This window comes from Chaetodon auriga, chromosome 19 (genome assembly GCF_051107435.1).
Source record: "Chaetodon auriga isolate fChaAug3 chromosome 19, fChaAug3.hap1, whole genome shotgun sequence".
In the NCBI taxonomy this organism is placed as follows: Eukaryota; Metazoa; Chordata; class Actinopteri; order Chaetodontiformes; family Chaetodontidae; genus Chaetodon; species Chaetodon auriga.
In genome coordinates this window covers 4,272,230-4,286,276 of record NC_135092.1, presented here as the reverse complement: position 1 = coordinate 4,286,276, position 14,047 = coordinate 4,272,230, and the positions used below count along the sequence as shown (strand labels likewise).

The 14,047-nt window shown below is 39.2% G+C and overlaps 1 protein-coding gene across 1 annotated transcript in view; it reads right to left on the bottom strand.

The window, feature by feature from the left end:
* Nucleotides 1-14,047, bottom strand: part of onecut2 (one cut homeobox 2) — a 42,082-nt gene that overhangs the window by 14,111 nt on the left and 13,924 nt on the right. The gene's annotated exons all lie outside the window — the stretch shown is intronic.

The following is a 14,047-nucleotide window of genomic DNA, read 5'->3' as shown; positions in this document are numbered from 1 at the left end:
AGTGAAACAGAGGTGTTTTGTGTATTTTAGCAGTTCCTCATTAAAACATGAATGACACACAGCAATCACACAACAACTCTACCCCATAATATGACAGTCCATATGCATCTTTTCCATCCTGTTATTATTTATGAAATACAAGGTCCTGCTGCTGTCTGAACTAATAATTCTGACTTTTCTTTTTCATTTCTTGGTGAGCTCTTTGTGCCAGTGAAGAGAGATAAACTCTGAGGTAAGGGCAGCATCACTTTCTCAAGGAGGAAGTGATGCTCTCTGATCAGCAGCCAACAGGGCTTCTATATACTAACTACTGTTCAAACGTGACATCATTGAGAATCCGATCTGTAAGTTTCTGTCCAAAATGTAAAACTCACAGTGACCCTTTTAGACTTTTTTATGATCACAAACTTGAAGGAAAACAAATGAAAATGCAATAACAACAACAACAGCGACAGGAACAACAGGGCCTCTAATATGTCTGCTGTTGTATCTCAGTCAGTAGTAGTCAGGAGGTGTGGGTACGTTTGATTTTATTGCCTCCCTGAATTACGTATGAGTCACAGCCCTGCTGATCAGTACCAATCAGGTTAAAGACTCAATTCAGTCACAAAACTATTATGTAAAGGGAAACTGTCGTTGCTGTAAACACACACACACAAACACACACACACACACCCCTCCCATCTCCTCTCAGTTTCTTATCACAGCATTTAGCGACCTGACGACAGTCGCGGATGAAAGATGACAGCTTTTGTTTCTCTGCTGCTCTCTGTCTGTCTCATGGTGGATGGTTGAGTAGTTTTACAGCCTTCATGATAAAAACACACACATGTGATGAAACATTCAAACTGGAGACTCCATGGCTTGTTGTGGCTGCATCACTCCATCAAATGGAAATATTCTACCTGTGCTGTCATCATTTCAGACATATTTCAGCCCACATTCAGCCTGACGTACTTGGTGTATTTGGAAAGTCTGGAACCTAAGAAAAAGATCTGTGGTCTTCATGGCAGCTACCTGTGTCAGCATGAGGGACCTTTGAAATGTGAAGTACCTCTTCATAAGCATGATTTTTATTCTGAGCACAGTGTACATACAGGATCGCTGGTTGAGTCCCAATGTTCCTGTTGTTTATTATATGTTAATCCTCCACACCATCAGGAACCAAACTGCTGTGGTTGTAATACAGCCTGTCACTGACAGGTGGCACTATTGATCTCTGAATATGAAGAATGCAAACACACTCGGTGTAAAATATGTAGTGTGTGTGTGTGTGTGTGTGTGTGTGTGTGTGTGTGTCACAGAGAGCAAAAGAGAACAATCACATATTACATGGCAAGAATCTGTAAATAAAACACACCAACAAATAATAATAATAATAATAATAATAATAATAATAATAATAATAAATTAGAAGAAGAAGAAGAAGAAGAAGAAGAAGCATTGCATCAGAATCAGCCTGTTTTGCATGCGGCACCTTGACTTGTTTCATATCAGTACTTTCTTGTTTTATTATCATTATTATTATTATCTTTTTTTTTTTTTAAGCTCTCTTTGTTCCAAAGTTTTGGATGATTATCATTATTATCATCATTATTATGTGTGGTTTTAATTGTGCTTTTCAGCATATTATTAATATTCATATAGATGTGGCATAAGCATGTAGTTGGGACACATTATGTAGTATACATTAGAACGTCAACATAATCAAAACAATCAAAATTGTGTGGCAGTTTTGTTTTGTTTATTCACTCTAAACTAGAAACCATCTTGGACATTGGACCTGACTATTTACTGGATGGTTTTGTGATGAAACATCTGTACTGTTGGCTGAAGCGTTTCAATTTGAGTCACCTTGCAAATGTTCTGTTAACCTATGGGTTCCCATCCCATAACTCACAATTTTTATTAATCATTAACAATGATAGGGCGCAGCAACTGATAAAAAAGGATCCAAGCTGAGTTTTAGTGAAATAAAGGTCAGGACGACAGTATCAGCAAACTCTGGCTTGCTTATTTTTCCTGCATGCATCATATTCATTAAGCTTAGTTTCATTCAAAAGCTGTCCATATATTGTGATGATTTAATAACAACAACAACAATAATAATAATACTAGTAACTTGGATCTAGCTGCATATTGAGCCTCAGCCACTGAACTGTGTGTGGAGCACCAAGAAGGACCGGACTGGAATAATAACTCAGGTCAATCTCCACACAGTCATATCAAACCACGTACACTGCAGCTGTTGTGTTGACATGTTTATTGTGTTTATGGTAGTAACATATCTTTAAGTTGTATTACTACACACAAACGCTGCTCCAGAAAGCATCCAGAGTAGTTCACAACTTCTTTAGTTTTCAGAGTTTAGTCGCTCTGAGTAACTGAAGCTCCTTCCATCAGACAGAAAAGAGTACACAGCTCTTTGTTTCCTTATTTTCACAAGAATCTCCTGCAGCACCACTACATGTCGATGCTAAATATTGAAGAAGCAACTGAGGAAAGGTATTTCTGATAGAAGAGGATTGAATAATTTCAACACCAATCACAACACAAGCATGTTTCTATTGTTTAAAAAGCACTGTTTTAACATCTCTACTAACACCTAGGTATTGTCTCGGCACTACAGTGTCAATTCAAATTGCCCCTTTAAGACATGACATTCATCTATATCATGACTTTTTGTCATTTAGATAAAGGTCTCCATTATGTAAATGTTCAGCAATGACTTTACTCAGACATGACTGCTGCTTGTTTTATAATGACCAACAGTGGACAAGCAGAGAATGACAAGACATCTAGTCCTGAATTTGTTCACATGCTTATGTAAAGTATTTTGATGGATGTTCACAATAAGATTGAAGATTCAAAGAGGCAGCATTCACCTGATGCTTTTTTTTTTTCACTTTTAGACTGAGAATCTCTTCCACAAACAACCAAATTTTATACAAATGTCAACAAGTAAATAAGAAAACAAAGCAATACTGTTGCAAATATTTGAAGTACATTTCAGATGTACACCTTTCCCTCCCTCCTGTTTTCTGCTTACTGTAGCTCGATGAAAAGCAGCTCAGCAGCAGTTCACTCCAGACGAAAAAAAAGTGCAGACATTTACGTGTAAAAAAAGGAGCAATCAAAATCACCCACCCACCCACACCCACACACACCCACACACACACACACACACACACACACACACACACACACACACACACACACACAATCTGCCGTCAATGGAGAAACAGCACGCTTGAGTGATTCAATCAGGCTTTTTTTCCTCTGGTCGAGGTTACAGTGAGGATGAAATACGCAATTATATTATTCAAAAGGGGTTTACCGGTCTGAGGAGGGGTGAGAGGAAGAGTGGGGGAGGGATGGCTTTTCTTTAAAGGTAAGGGGAGAATCAATAGGATCAATAAAGCAGGGTTCCTCTGACTTTCATCAGCTCTCTCAGTGTCTCTCACAGACATCAGTGTGTTGCTAAAAGCGTCTCTGACTGCAAAGAGATCAGCAGAAATCCAGAGAATCACTCGCCTTTCTTTCTATTCTTTCCCCCCCTGTGAGTCAGCTGTCACATGGTTCTCTCAATCAATCTCTTTCTACATATTCATAGAAATTCAAACTACAATCAGCACAATTATTCCACTGAAAGCACATCCATCATTACATCATCATCATCTGTAGGACCACATACAGTAAGCATCATCATTTATCAGGATTTTAGTTCTTATTGTCACATAACAATCACTTTCTTAGTTAGGGCTCTGTGTCAATCTGCAATACCCCTTTGGTACAGTACAGATAATCGTTTTCACGTTTATGAATACTGTTGTCATCACATTAGAATCATCGTCTTAACAAAGACATGGTGCAACATTTCGAGACATATGCTTAAATGCTTTCTGAGAGTGTGATAAAGCGTTCAATATCAAGCTCATGTCTGTGTATCAAGATGGAACCGGGATGCAGTTAGCCTAGCTTAGCAAATAAATTCAGCTTTCTGAAGTCCTGCCATCACAGTGAGGTTGCCTGGTTTGATACCATCTTGACCACATAGACAACAAAAGCTGTGTTGACCGTTTGTATCTCTGCTGTAGCTGGAGGTGTTGCACAGAATAATCAAATAAATGGATGGATTAAACTGTTTTTGTCCAGAAATTTCTAACAAATAACTTCCACTTCCACTTATTCCACATCTGTACTTAACACGCACACATGGCATTGATAACGATCCTCTCATCTCATTCTCAGAAGGAAAGGAAAGAAGCATAGTTCTGAAAATGTTCAACTTTTGCTTTAACATCTTCATCAACATCATCTTCTTCGTGCTCCTAATTCCAATCCACTGGAAACAAAGTCATCAACAGTGTCATCATTCTTACCAATCTGTTACCATCAGCTTCAAAATCATCCTCTTCACATCACAGAAACCCTCTTTACTGTTAGTCACTCTCCTCCTCCTCCTCCTCCTCCTCCTCCTCCTCCTCGTCATCATCATCTTTATTATCATCCCAAGTATCCCTGCCAGAATCCTAACACCACGGCTAATTATTCTCATCACAATCATTCTTATTACCACAATTATCCACCAACATACTCCAGACGTCAGTCATCTCATCATCTCCATTATCATTATCGCTGCTATGATTACATGATCTTCATCACCATCACTCAGTCAGTCACAATCATTTTCATTATCAAAACCACCCTCATCAGTATCATAAGCACGATTATCCGGAAGCTTTTTATGATGTGGCAACATAAACATAGACAGCAATAAAATACTGAATTAAATGAAAATGGTGCTTTCAGTCACTGCATTTACAACTTGCAGTTAGGGTGGGTGCAATGCAAAAGCTACTAATATTATATATTGATCACAAATACTGATTTCGTATATTCAGTTCGTCTTGAAGATTTGGTGTTAAAGAATTGTTCGTCGTTCAGGTACTGAACACCTCTAGTGATCACAGAAAACTGTTGACAGTACCTGATTGGCTTGCTTGTTTTCTCGTATGATATGTCATGTTCATGTTCATGGGTGAATGAATGGTAGAGATGGGAAATATTTGTTTGTTTACAACGTGTTGTGGTTGTACCTTGCAGAGTCGGTCATGTGTAGGCTAAGAATACTGTTCATTGACAATATAACACTATATCCATTAAATTTTGGTTTAATATGTATATTTAACATGAATGATGGACTTCTGCATCATTTAGGACCAAGTCTTATTACCTGGTCTGGGAAAATAACAGACTGATTTCACACATTTCTTTATCATTCTTACAATAGGATAGGACTAATTAGCTGTACAGGGTCCATATTTAAGATTTGAAGCAAGCTGAAAATGCTAAAAAGTCAGCCTGAGATGGAGTTTTCAACCAACTTATAGAGCTAATCTTAATGCTAGCATGGCTGATAAAGTCACCGACTAGACATGAAAAGCTGCTTTAACTCTATCTGAAATCAATGGCCCCTTGTTCCCAAACTTCTAAATAATTTTTGAATGCTAAATCTGCCACAATCATCCGACTAAACTGCATTTGAGCTGAAAGTAAGGGCCAAGTCCAGCTTCAAAGTTGACGGGAACTGTAAGGACATTCAACATAGCATGAATGCAAAGTACGGACATTCACGAGAAACACCAGACATTTTAAAATTGCTGACCAAATCTGATATGCAGATGCCAGTTCCGACGTCTGGAACAAGGCTAACTTAGTGACAAAATGATCTTTTGAAAGTCAGAAACAGATGTCATCTATTGAGAAACACAAGACATACATTTTACAGACACATTTGGCTAGTAAGACCAACAGCTGACCTAAGGTCAAGACTTCCAATATGCTGCTGAGAGGCATTATTTTACCTTTAAGCCTCCTCTCCATTCACTTGAATGAGGTTGAGTCAAGTGCTGAGCCTCAAGAGCTGGTAACACTCACAGCAAACAATGTATTATACAGAGGTTTTAAGAGTCAAGGACTGCCAAACGTCAATAGAAACATCAAGGTGATGTTTTATTGAAGAAGCCATTTCAGTTGAATACAGAGAAACAGAGAGAACAAACAGAGCAGAGAGCTTACGGAGGAGAAAAAGCAACGGAGAAGAAAAGATGGATAGAGGAGAAAGGAAAAAGAGAAAGAGGAAGGGTGAGGAGAGTGGAGGTGAGAAAGAAGTGTGGACTGAAGAAAGTTGGGAAAGCAAAGTGAGAGATGGAGGAAGAAAGGAGGAGGGTGATGAAGGGAGGAAGGAGAGAGGGGAGGGAAACAAGATGAGAAAAAGGCAATATGGCAGGATGTGGGAACGACAGAGGCAAAGAAAACAGGAGGAGAATGAGAATGTCCTAACGTGGAGTCCCTCAGGGCTTTATCTCAGGCCACATTCCTTCCAGCCTGACGACATCAATGTCCATTCATACGCAGATGACACCAAACTGTTCCCCTCTATGCATCCAGATGACTCCTGTCGACAACCCGAGTGCATTAATTTGTGATATTAATCCGTGGTCGACAGGACTTCTTACAGCTAAATTAAGGTAAAATTATTAATCTTATTGTGGCTCAGGGAGACCGAGAGATAGAAACTGCTGGTTCACCTACATATGTTAGACACATATCCAATATAAAGTCACATATTTCCCACAACACTGCTTTTTACCCCAAATATTTAAATTCATCCTTGATTAAATCTAAATATTAAATTTTTTAAACCTTGACTTTTATATAAAACATGTCACGTTGCAATGTACTCATGGGTCGGACAACGAAATAAAGTTTATTGAAAATAAAAAGTGTATAGAGAGGAAGTGAGTGAGCCGACAAGCTTTGGTTTCACTTTACAGACAGAGAGAGCGAGAAGAGAGAGAGGAGCTCAGCAGAGTCATTAGAGACTGTTTTCATGCTCGCCACAGAGATAGATCACAGCCTGGCAGCTTTACCATGATGGCTTCAATCTCCACAGCGCCATGCTTGTGTCCTGTTGCTGATGGACACTATTTAACACAATGCAATATCTAAGAGAAATGGAGGAGCAAAAACAACAACAAACAACCAATAAAATGTGCAATGCTGGCCTGAATCTAGGCGGGTTGACGCATGGAATTCCAGTAAGAAAGGGCATCTAGCAGCAACGATAGCGCTAACCCAGATTATACACAAAGTTAGCATAAAAGATAAATTATGAAACTCAAAACACACATCAACCTGATCATCAAAGCACTGATCGTAGAGCCTGAAAAGTGTTCTTAATATTCAGCAAACAGTCATGAACACAGAGTAACAGTGAGAGCTATCTTACCTTAAAATAAGTGTTTCCTCCTCACCAGCTTCTGTACAAAACTATCCACCAATTTATTAAAATTTACTAGGTGCTAAAAGCTAATTATACATTCAGGGAGGTTTCCTCTTTTAGCATTTTCACTGGCTCATACGTCTCTGTCTGTGTCTGTGATGGCTAGACACAGATAGAGGTAGAAGAGGGAGACTGAGATGAAGAGGTAGAGACCGAGAAGGCAAGACAGAGAAACACAGTGAGATATTAAAAGAAGGCAGAGAGCGGAGCGTTTGGGGATCAATATACATAGCTGAATATGAGGAGTCCACAGACTCAGACAGACAGACAGGTTTCATTCTGTAAGAAAACTGAATTTATAGCACAAAGGGCTGCTATCAGCTGAAGCGCTCGATCTCTCTCTTTGTCCACCGCCTCGTATGTCTCTCTGTGTCTCAGATGTTTTGTGTGAGTAATTTAGTATTTTATTGCTGCGTTGCTTTTTGGTTTGTCTTTAATCATTATTTCCTCCTTCACTTTTTTCTTCTTCATCTTTTGTTCTTGTGCTCAGCTGCCATCTATCTTTTGCATCTCCCTCGTTTTGCCTTTCCTTCTCTCTCCTTTGTCTCTATTATCTCTTCGACTCTCTTCTCCATTGTCTTTCCTTTTCTCTCCTCATCCCTAACTCTTTCTTCTCCCCTTTCTCTTTTCTTCCTTCCTGTCTCCTTGCCTCTGTGTCTCCTTCCTCTCCTTCATCTTCCTGCCCCTCCTACCGGCTTTCTGTCTCTCTCTTCCCTCCCTCTTTCTCCTTTCTCCATGTCTCTCCTCTGCCTTCCCTCTCTGTATCTTTTTTTTTATTGCACCATTACCACTTAAGCCTTGGTATCCATTACACAGAGGGCATATAAGTGCAGGGTAAGTACTAAAGTCGCCCTTCAACATACACTTCACTGCTTGTGTGTGGCGCCACATTTGGACGCTTCGACACTCAGTCATGAGCCGACAGGGCTGAGCAATGTTTTGATGAAATCATTAATTAGCTGTGCATCGTTACATTGTAAATGTGTGTAATGTATATGACTGTGATGTCACAGGTGACTTTTTCCCCCCAAATAATCACAACTATTAACTGTCATTTCATTCTACCTGCTGCTTCAGGCTTTAAACAGTACTTTTTACACTGCTGAAGAAGTGTTGACAACTGCTCAGATGGTTTTCACAGCATGTTTGGTTATGGTCAGTTAGTGCAAAGCAACTAAAGCATACACCAACCACACCACTAATTTGAAAAAGCAAAAGCCAAACCCCTTAGAAATTTCCCTTTGAAAGCCCTTAATTAACAAAGCAGAAAAAACTTTACATAGTAACACAGGTACCACTTAATTTTGCAGTAAAAAATTAAGGGATTCATTTCATAATGCAAGTACAATGGTGCCATTGCGGCATTCTTTAAAAGAGTGATGACTTCCTTTTGAAACTGGATAATGATTAAGCAGTGAGGCCTGAGTCTTAACGGGTACATTTGTTGGGTGCAGTCTCATTAAATAAGCCATTTTAAGAATGCTGTGCATGACAAATAATGTGATTGAAAGCAATACTAGGCAATTAATAAAAGACAGTCTGGGTGGGGGCCACAATGGCCAGCAAAAGACCTGCCCCTCTCTGCACTCTGTGGAGGACTTCCATTTTCCAAAGATGCCACAACTGTCAAGTCAGTAAGTCTTTGTTAGCTTTCTTAGCTTGTGTATGAGTACGTCTACAAGTCACATGAGCCTACACAATGCTCTCCTTGTAAATATCTATCTTGACTTCATCTTAACTTCATGTTTCAAGTTCAGTTTTCAGGTCTGTGGTGTGTTCCCACCAAAAATGGTCACAGGCACCATTTAAGATTAGGTCAGTTAGTCAAAACAACCATGCATGGATAAACAAGCTAGAGCCAAGAATGTCATGCCAATACAGAAGAAAGCATTTAGCACAAAAGAAATTCAAGATTGAGTGGATATCACCAAACAGTAAACAACAGTACACACACACACACACACACACACACACACACACACACACACACACACAGATTTCTGTACTTCTATCCACACACTCATTGACATAATGCATTCCCTAGCCTCTTATCCTAACCTTAACCATCACATCAAAATGCCTCACCCCAAACCTTAACCTAACCCAAACCTAATTCTAACCTAAACCAAGTCTGAACCCCAAAACAGCACTTTCAGGGTCTGTCCAAAACAGCTGCAATTTGGGTTAAATCAGAGATGTTGAAGACTTTTCCAATGGCTTGAGTTACAATGTCCCATGTGTTTACAATGATGCTGATCATTACTCTGAAGTATTCATTTCAGAAGAACGATGGGCCAAACAATGAAAATGTGTTTGTAAAACATCTGAACATTGCAGCATAGTGAATTTCCTCAAATGGTGACTGGGGCCTCAGTTGCAGAAGGTATCGGGGCTTTACTTGAAGGCTTATATTAGAGGCAGGCCTTTATTTCTAATTCCCTCTATTTGACAGGTATTATTCCTAATATTTTATCACAAATCCTCATTTTGATCTGTTCCTGCCCTGTTAAAGTTACTGCATTATCTAATAATTTATCATACAAATTCAACACTTATCCAGCATTGTTTTCTCCCCAGGCCTCTTTCAGAGACCCGGCTTTTATTTGTTTATGTTGAGCATGCTGCCAGCCATTATTTGAGACTGAGCTTTTATTTGACTACCATTTCTTATATGAGGAAATACGGTATTACAGTCTGCAGGCTTCCCAATATGCCAGCATGGCAGCCTAGCACACACACACACTTGATGCATCATATCTTAGCACTTATGCTCACACTCACATATGTATATACACAAACACACAGCCTTGCAGCAATCAGCAGTCCACTATAAGCTTGTGTGTGTGTGTGTGTGTGTGTGTGTGTGTGTGTGTGTGTGTGTGTGTGGTTGTGCTTAATGCACCACAATGCTTTCCTCCTTCCGTTTTGAGAAGATAACCGGAAATGGAACAACAGACTAAAGACACTCTGTCTCTGTTTCTCGCTCACACACACATCCAGAAGAAACTGAGAGCATGAATGAATCTGTAAGAATATTTATCCGTTAGCACTACAGGATGGCACTGTATGGCTGTCAGCTGAAGAATAAGGAAACACCAGTGGTTACCCTCATAATGATTATTATTTTCTAATGAACTAATTAATTTAGCTGCAACATTACAAAATAATGAAAAATTCATGTCACCTCCATTTCCAGAGTCCGAAGTTACGCCATGAGTCTAAAACTCTAAAAAAGATCAAATAAAATCTATATAAATGGGTTAGGGTTAGGGTTAGGGATATAAAATCTCAAAAAGCAGGAAACCTGCATTTGAGGAGCTTCAACTTGTCGATGCCTGGTATTTTTAGGATAGCAATATAGGAAAATTATTAGGAAACTGCTGAGCCTTTTTTTAAAAATGAAACGAAAGCTTGTGTATATCCTGCACTTCATCACATATACAGACGAGAGGATAGGTCTGTTTTAATGACTGATTGTACTGAGGAACAAAGAGGTACAGGGAAGGTGAGTATTCAGAGTGTGTAATCACTGAGTCAGAGTGTGTGTGTGTGTGTGTGTGTGTGTGCGCAGAGAGATGGTTTATCAGTGTATAATCTGTATGTCCACACAGTCTGTGGTGACATCACCGGACAAAGGTCTCACTGCCCACTTAGACACACACACACACACACACACACACACACACACACACACACACAGAGTAATGTATCTTCAGTTGTTTACCAGGAGAAAGAGGCTGACCAATCACAGCTCCTAGTGGTTCAGTGATGTCATTGAGCTGATGAGGAAATGGCCTCAGAGGAATTTGATGTCATCCACCCCTCTCTCTCTCTCTCTCTCTCTCTCTCTCTCTCTCTCTCTCACTCTCTCCCTCTCTCTCTCTCTTTTTCCAATATCTTTCATTTGCTCTGTTTTTCTTCAGTTTCGCTGCTAAACAAATAGATATTTACACAACAACAACAACAACAACAACAACATTATTGCCAGTTGTTAATAAAATTGCATGTTACATTACAAACTGCATGGTGTGGGTTATGAAGCCGGCTTCTGTTATCATGTTTTTGCTCTTATTTGTGTAGATAATAGCTACAATTGTCATTAGATCCTTTCTGAACTGACACATTATTTGATCTTTCACTCAAATTTATTTATGTTGAATTGATGTAGGAGCTGGTCTGGGAGAATGTCTTGGAGCTGTGCTGCCTGACCTTTTTGGCTTGTGACCTCTAAAATTCAATTTAACTGTGGATATGAGTTGTGAGCAGTCCAATCAAAAGAGTGATTTTTCCTACCTCTCCTGTCATCTTACAGGTTTTGGAGGTAAATATCAGAAATTCACAAAGAAATAAAGATGATTTTCTGTGACAGAAATACTGTTTTCTGTCTTATTCCTTTAATCATCACGTGAGCCTCAAGATTTATCCCTAAACAAAAATTAACACGTGACTACATATAAGCACAGACTCAATACTGCAGCATTGCATGGTGGGATTTTTAGATTTATATATATATATATATATATATATATATATATATATATATATATATATATATATATATATATATATATATATATATATACACACACACATACACACACATACACACACATATATAGTGCCTATATTTTACACCTAGAATTTGGACACTTGAAGCTGCTATAATCAGTATTTCTTATATTAATAATAGATCACGTGACTACTTACATATTGACGAACCCAGAGGAATGATCTTTTTGAATCTCTCAGGATGTTGCTTTAGTTTTTTGACCCACTAGCTTACTGTTTTAGATCACTCTCAGAGATGACAGGCAGCTGCTTTCAGCCAGCAATCTCTAAAAATCCACTGTGCACTTCCTGCTCAGCACCAAATAGCAGACAGACACAGTTAGCAAGAAGCTAATGCAGTGGAGCATTTAGCAGCTAAAGAGCCAAATAGCTGGTAGAGACCAAAAAGCAGAGCTCAAAGAAAGTGATTATTGGACTAACATTCATCAGGTGGACACAAACACAGCTTATTTACATCATATACCCCTTACATATCACTTATAAAGTCATGATATGTCAGTGTTGTCTTCAAAGCTGGTTTCCGCTACAATCAAGCTGACCAAACATCAGTTTCTGCAGGTTTCGATGAAATGGAGGATGTTCAATGTAGCAAACAGGGAGTAATTTTGGAAGCAGCCTCCGTCTAACTTCATGGCAACATTATACTTCCTGTTTGCATCACCCAAAGCATTATGGGAACAATAGCCAAAGCCCACACATACTGAGCCTATCAAAAACAGACACAGAAGTGTTTCTCAGACTTTGGCTCATGTTACAGAGCTGCATGCATTTACAAAGATGGTGTTGAGTAACTCATAAAATCAGAGGAATATTGTCCATTTGTAATAACGTAAAAGCACCAACAACAATTTTTGGGTGTTTCTATTGTCCCAGAGGACCAAGAACCTGTTGAGGAACTTAGGAATTTAACTTGCGTTTCGAGCGAGGAGCCATGGACTAAATTTAATTGCCGTCCAATAGTCCTCTGTGTTAAAAAAAAAAAGTCATTAAGACATCATTGGTGTCAGTGCTATAAGCTTTTAAAAAGGAAGGAAAGCCAAAGCAAAAAAACAGCCCAAAGTGGTTCAACATGAGGAAAAAGTGAAATAAAAGTTTAATGTCAAAAGTGAATGTCTCTGAGAGAAGATGGAAAACATTGACTAACCTTTGACCTGCTAAATGTTGACAGTGCGGATAAGTCAGAGGGAAGCTTTGTTTGGACATGTACCACACACACACTCACACACACACACACACACACACACACACACACACACACACACACTCGCAGACTAATGGATGATGAGTTAACTGGTCTCTCAGTACCTTTCTTATCAGTGATGTTTTTTGGCAGCCTGAAGCCATCATGGCTCAGTATCACAGCACACAGGCCCAACAGAGAACAAGCACAGGCAGAAAGATAATCTCCTCTGATCAATAGATTATATTGTAATCGGTGATTGATCAAAAGGAGGTTGGGCAGCTATAAACGGACATCCTGGCAAACCGCTCACCGCTGTGTTTGTCTCCTAACGATCAGCGGCAAGCGATATGACTTGATCGGGTTTCCTGCTCTGAGAGATGAAAAGCAGCTCAGAGAAGGAACTCTGAGGAGAGCCACACACAAAATTAAGTGGAGAGTGTCCACACACTTTTGGCCATACAGTGTTCTTCTTTTTCTTAGCCTCTCTTCCTATACAGTTGTATTATTTAGCTTTTTTATTGTCACCAGATATTGTGTTAATAGTCTTTTTCTTTTACTTTTCTGTTGTTTTCCCTGTAATTCTTTTTCTTTCCTTCTTCACTTTCTGTCCTTCTTTATCTTGAATTTTCGCTCCAACATCTTTGCGCCTGCTCTGTCCTGCTGAACCTGTCTACATTAAAGGCTGTAATATCCACAATTGGATCCCATCCATCCAATATGAAGCATAATCCAATAACAGACAGATTCAGCTTAATGAATCCAGTTATGTGGCACAATCAAATAGAGGAGGATTCCCTTCAAACCTATCAGTCTGATTACACATCAAAATGGCTGCTTTTAATGCTTTTACCACCAAATCTGCAGGAGGTGAGGAAGAGGGAAAAGTCTGAACAATCTGACCCTCAACATGTGCTTCCTTGGCAATCGTTTGGTTTGGTTTTGGACTT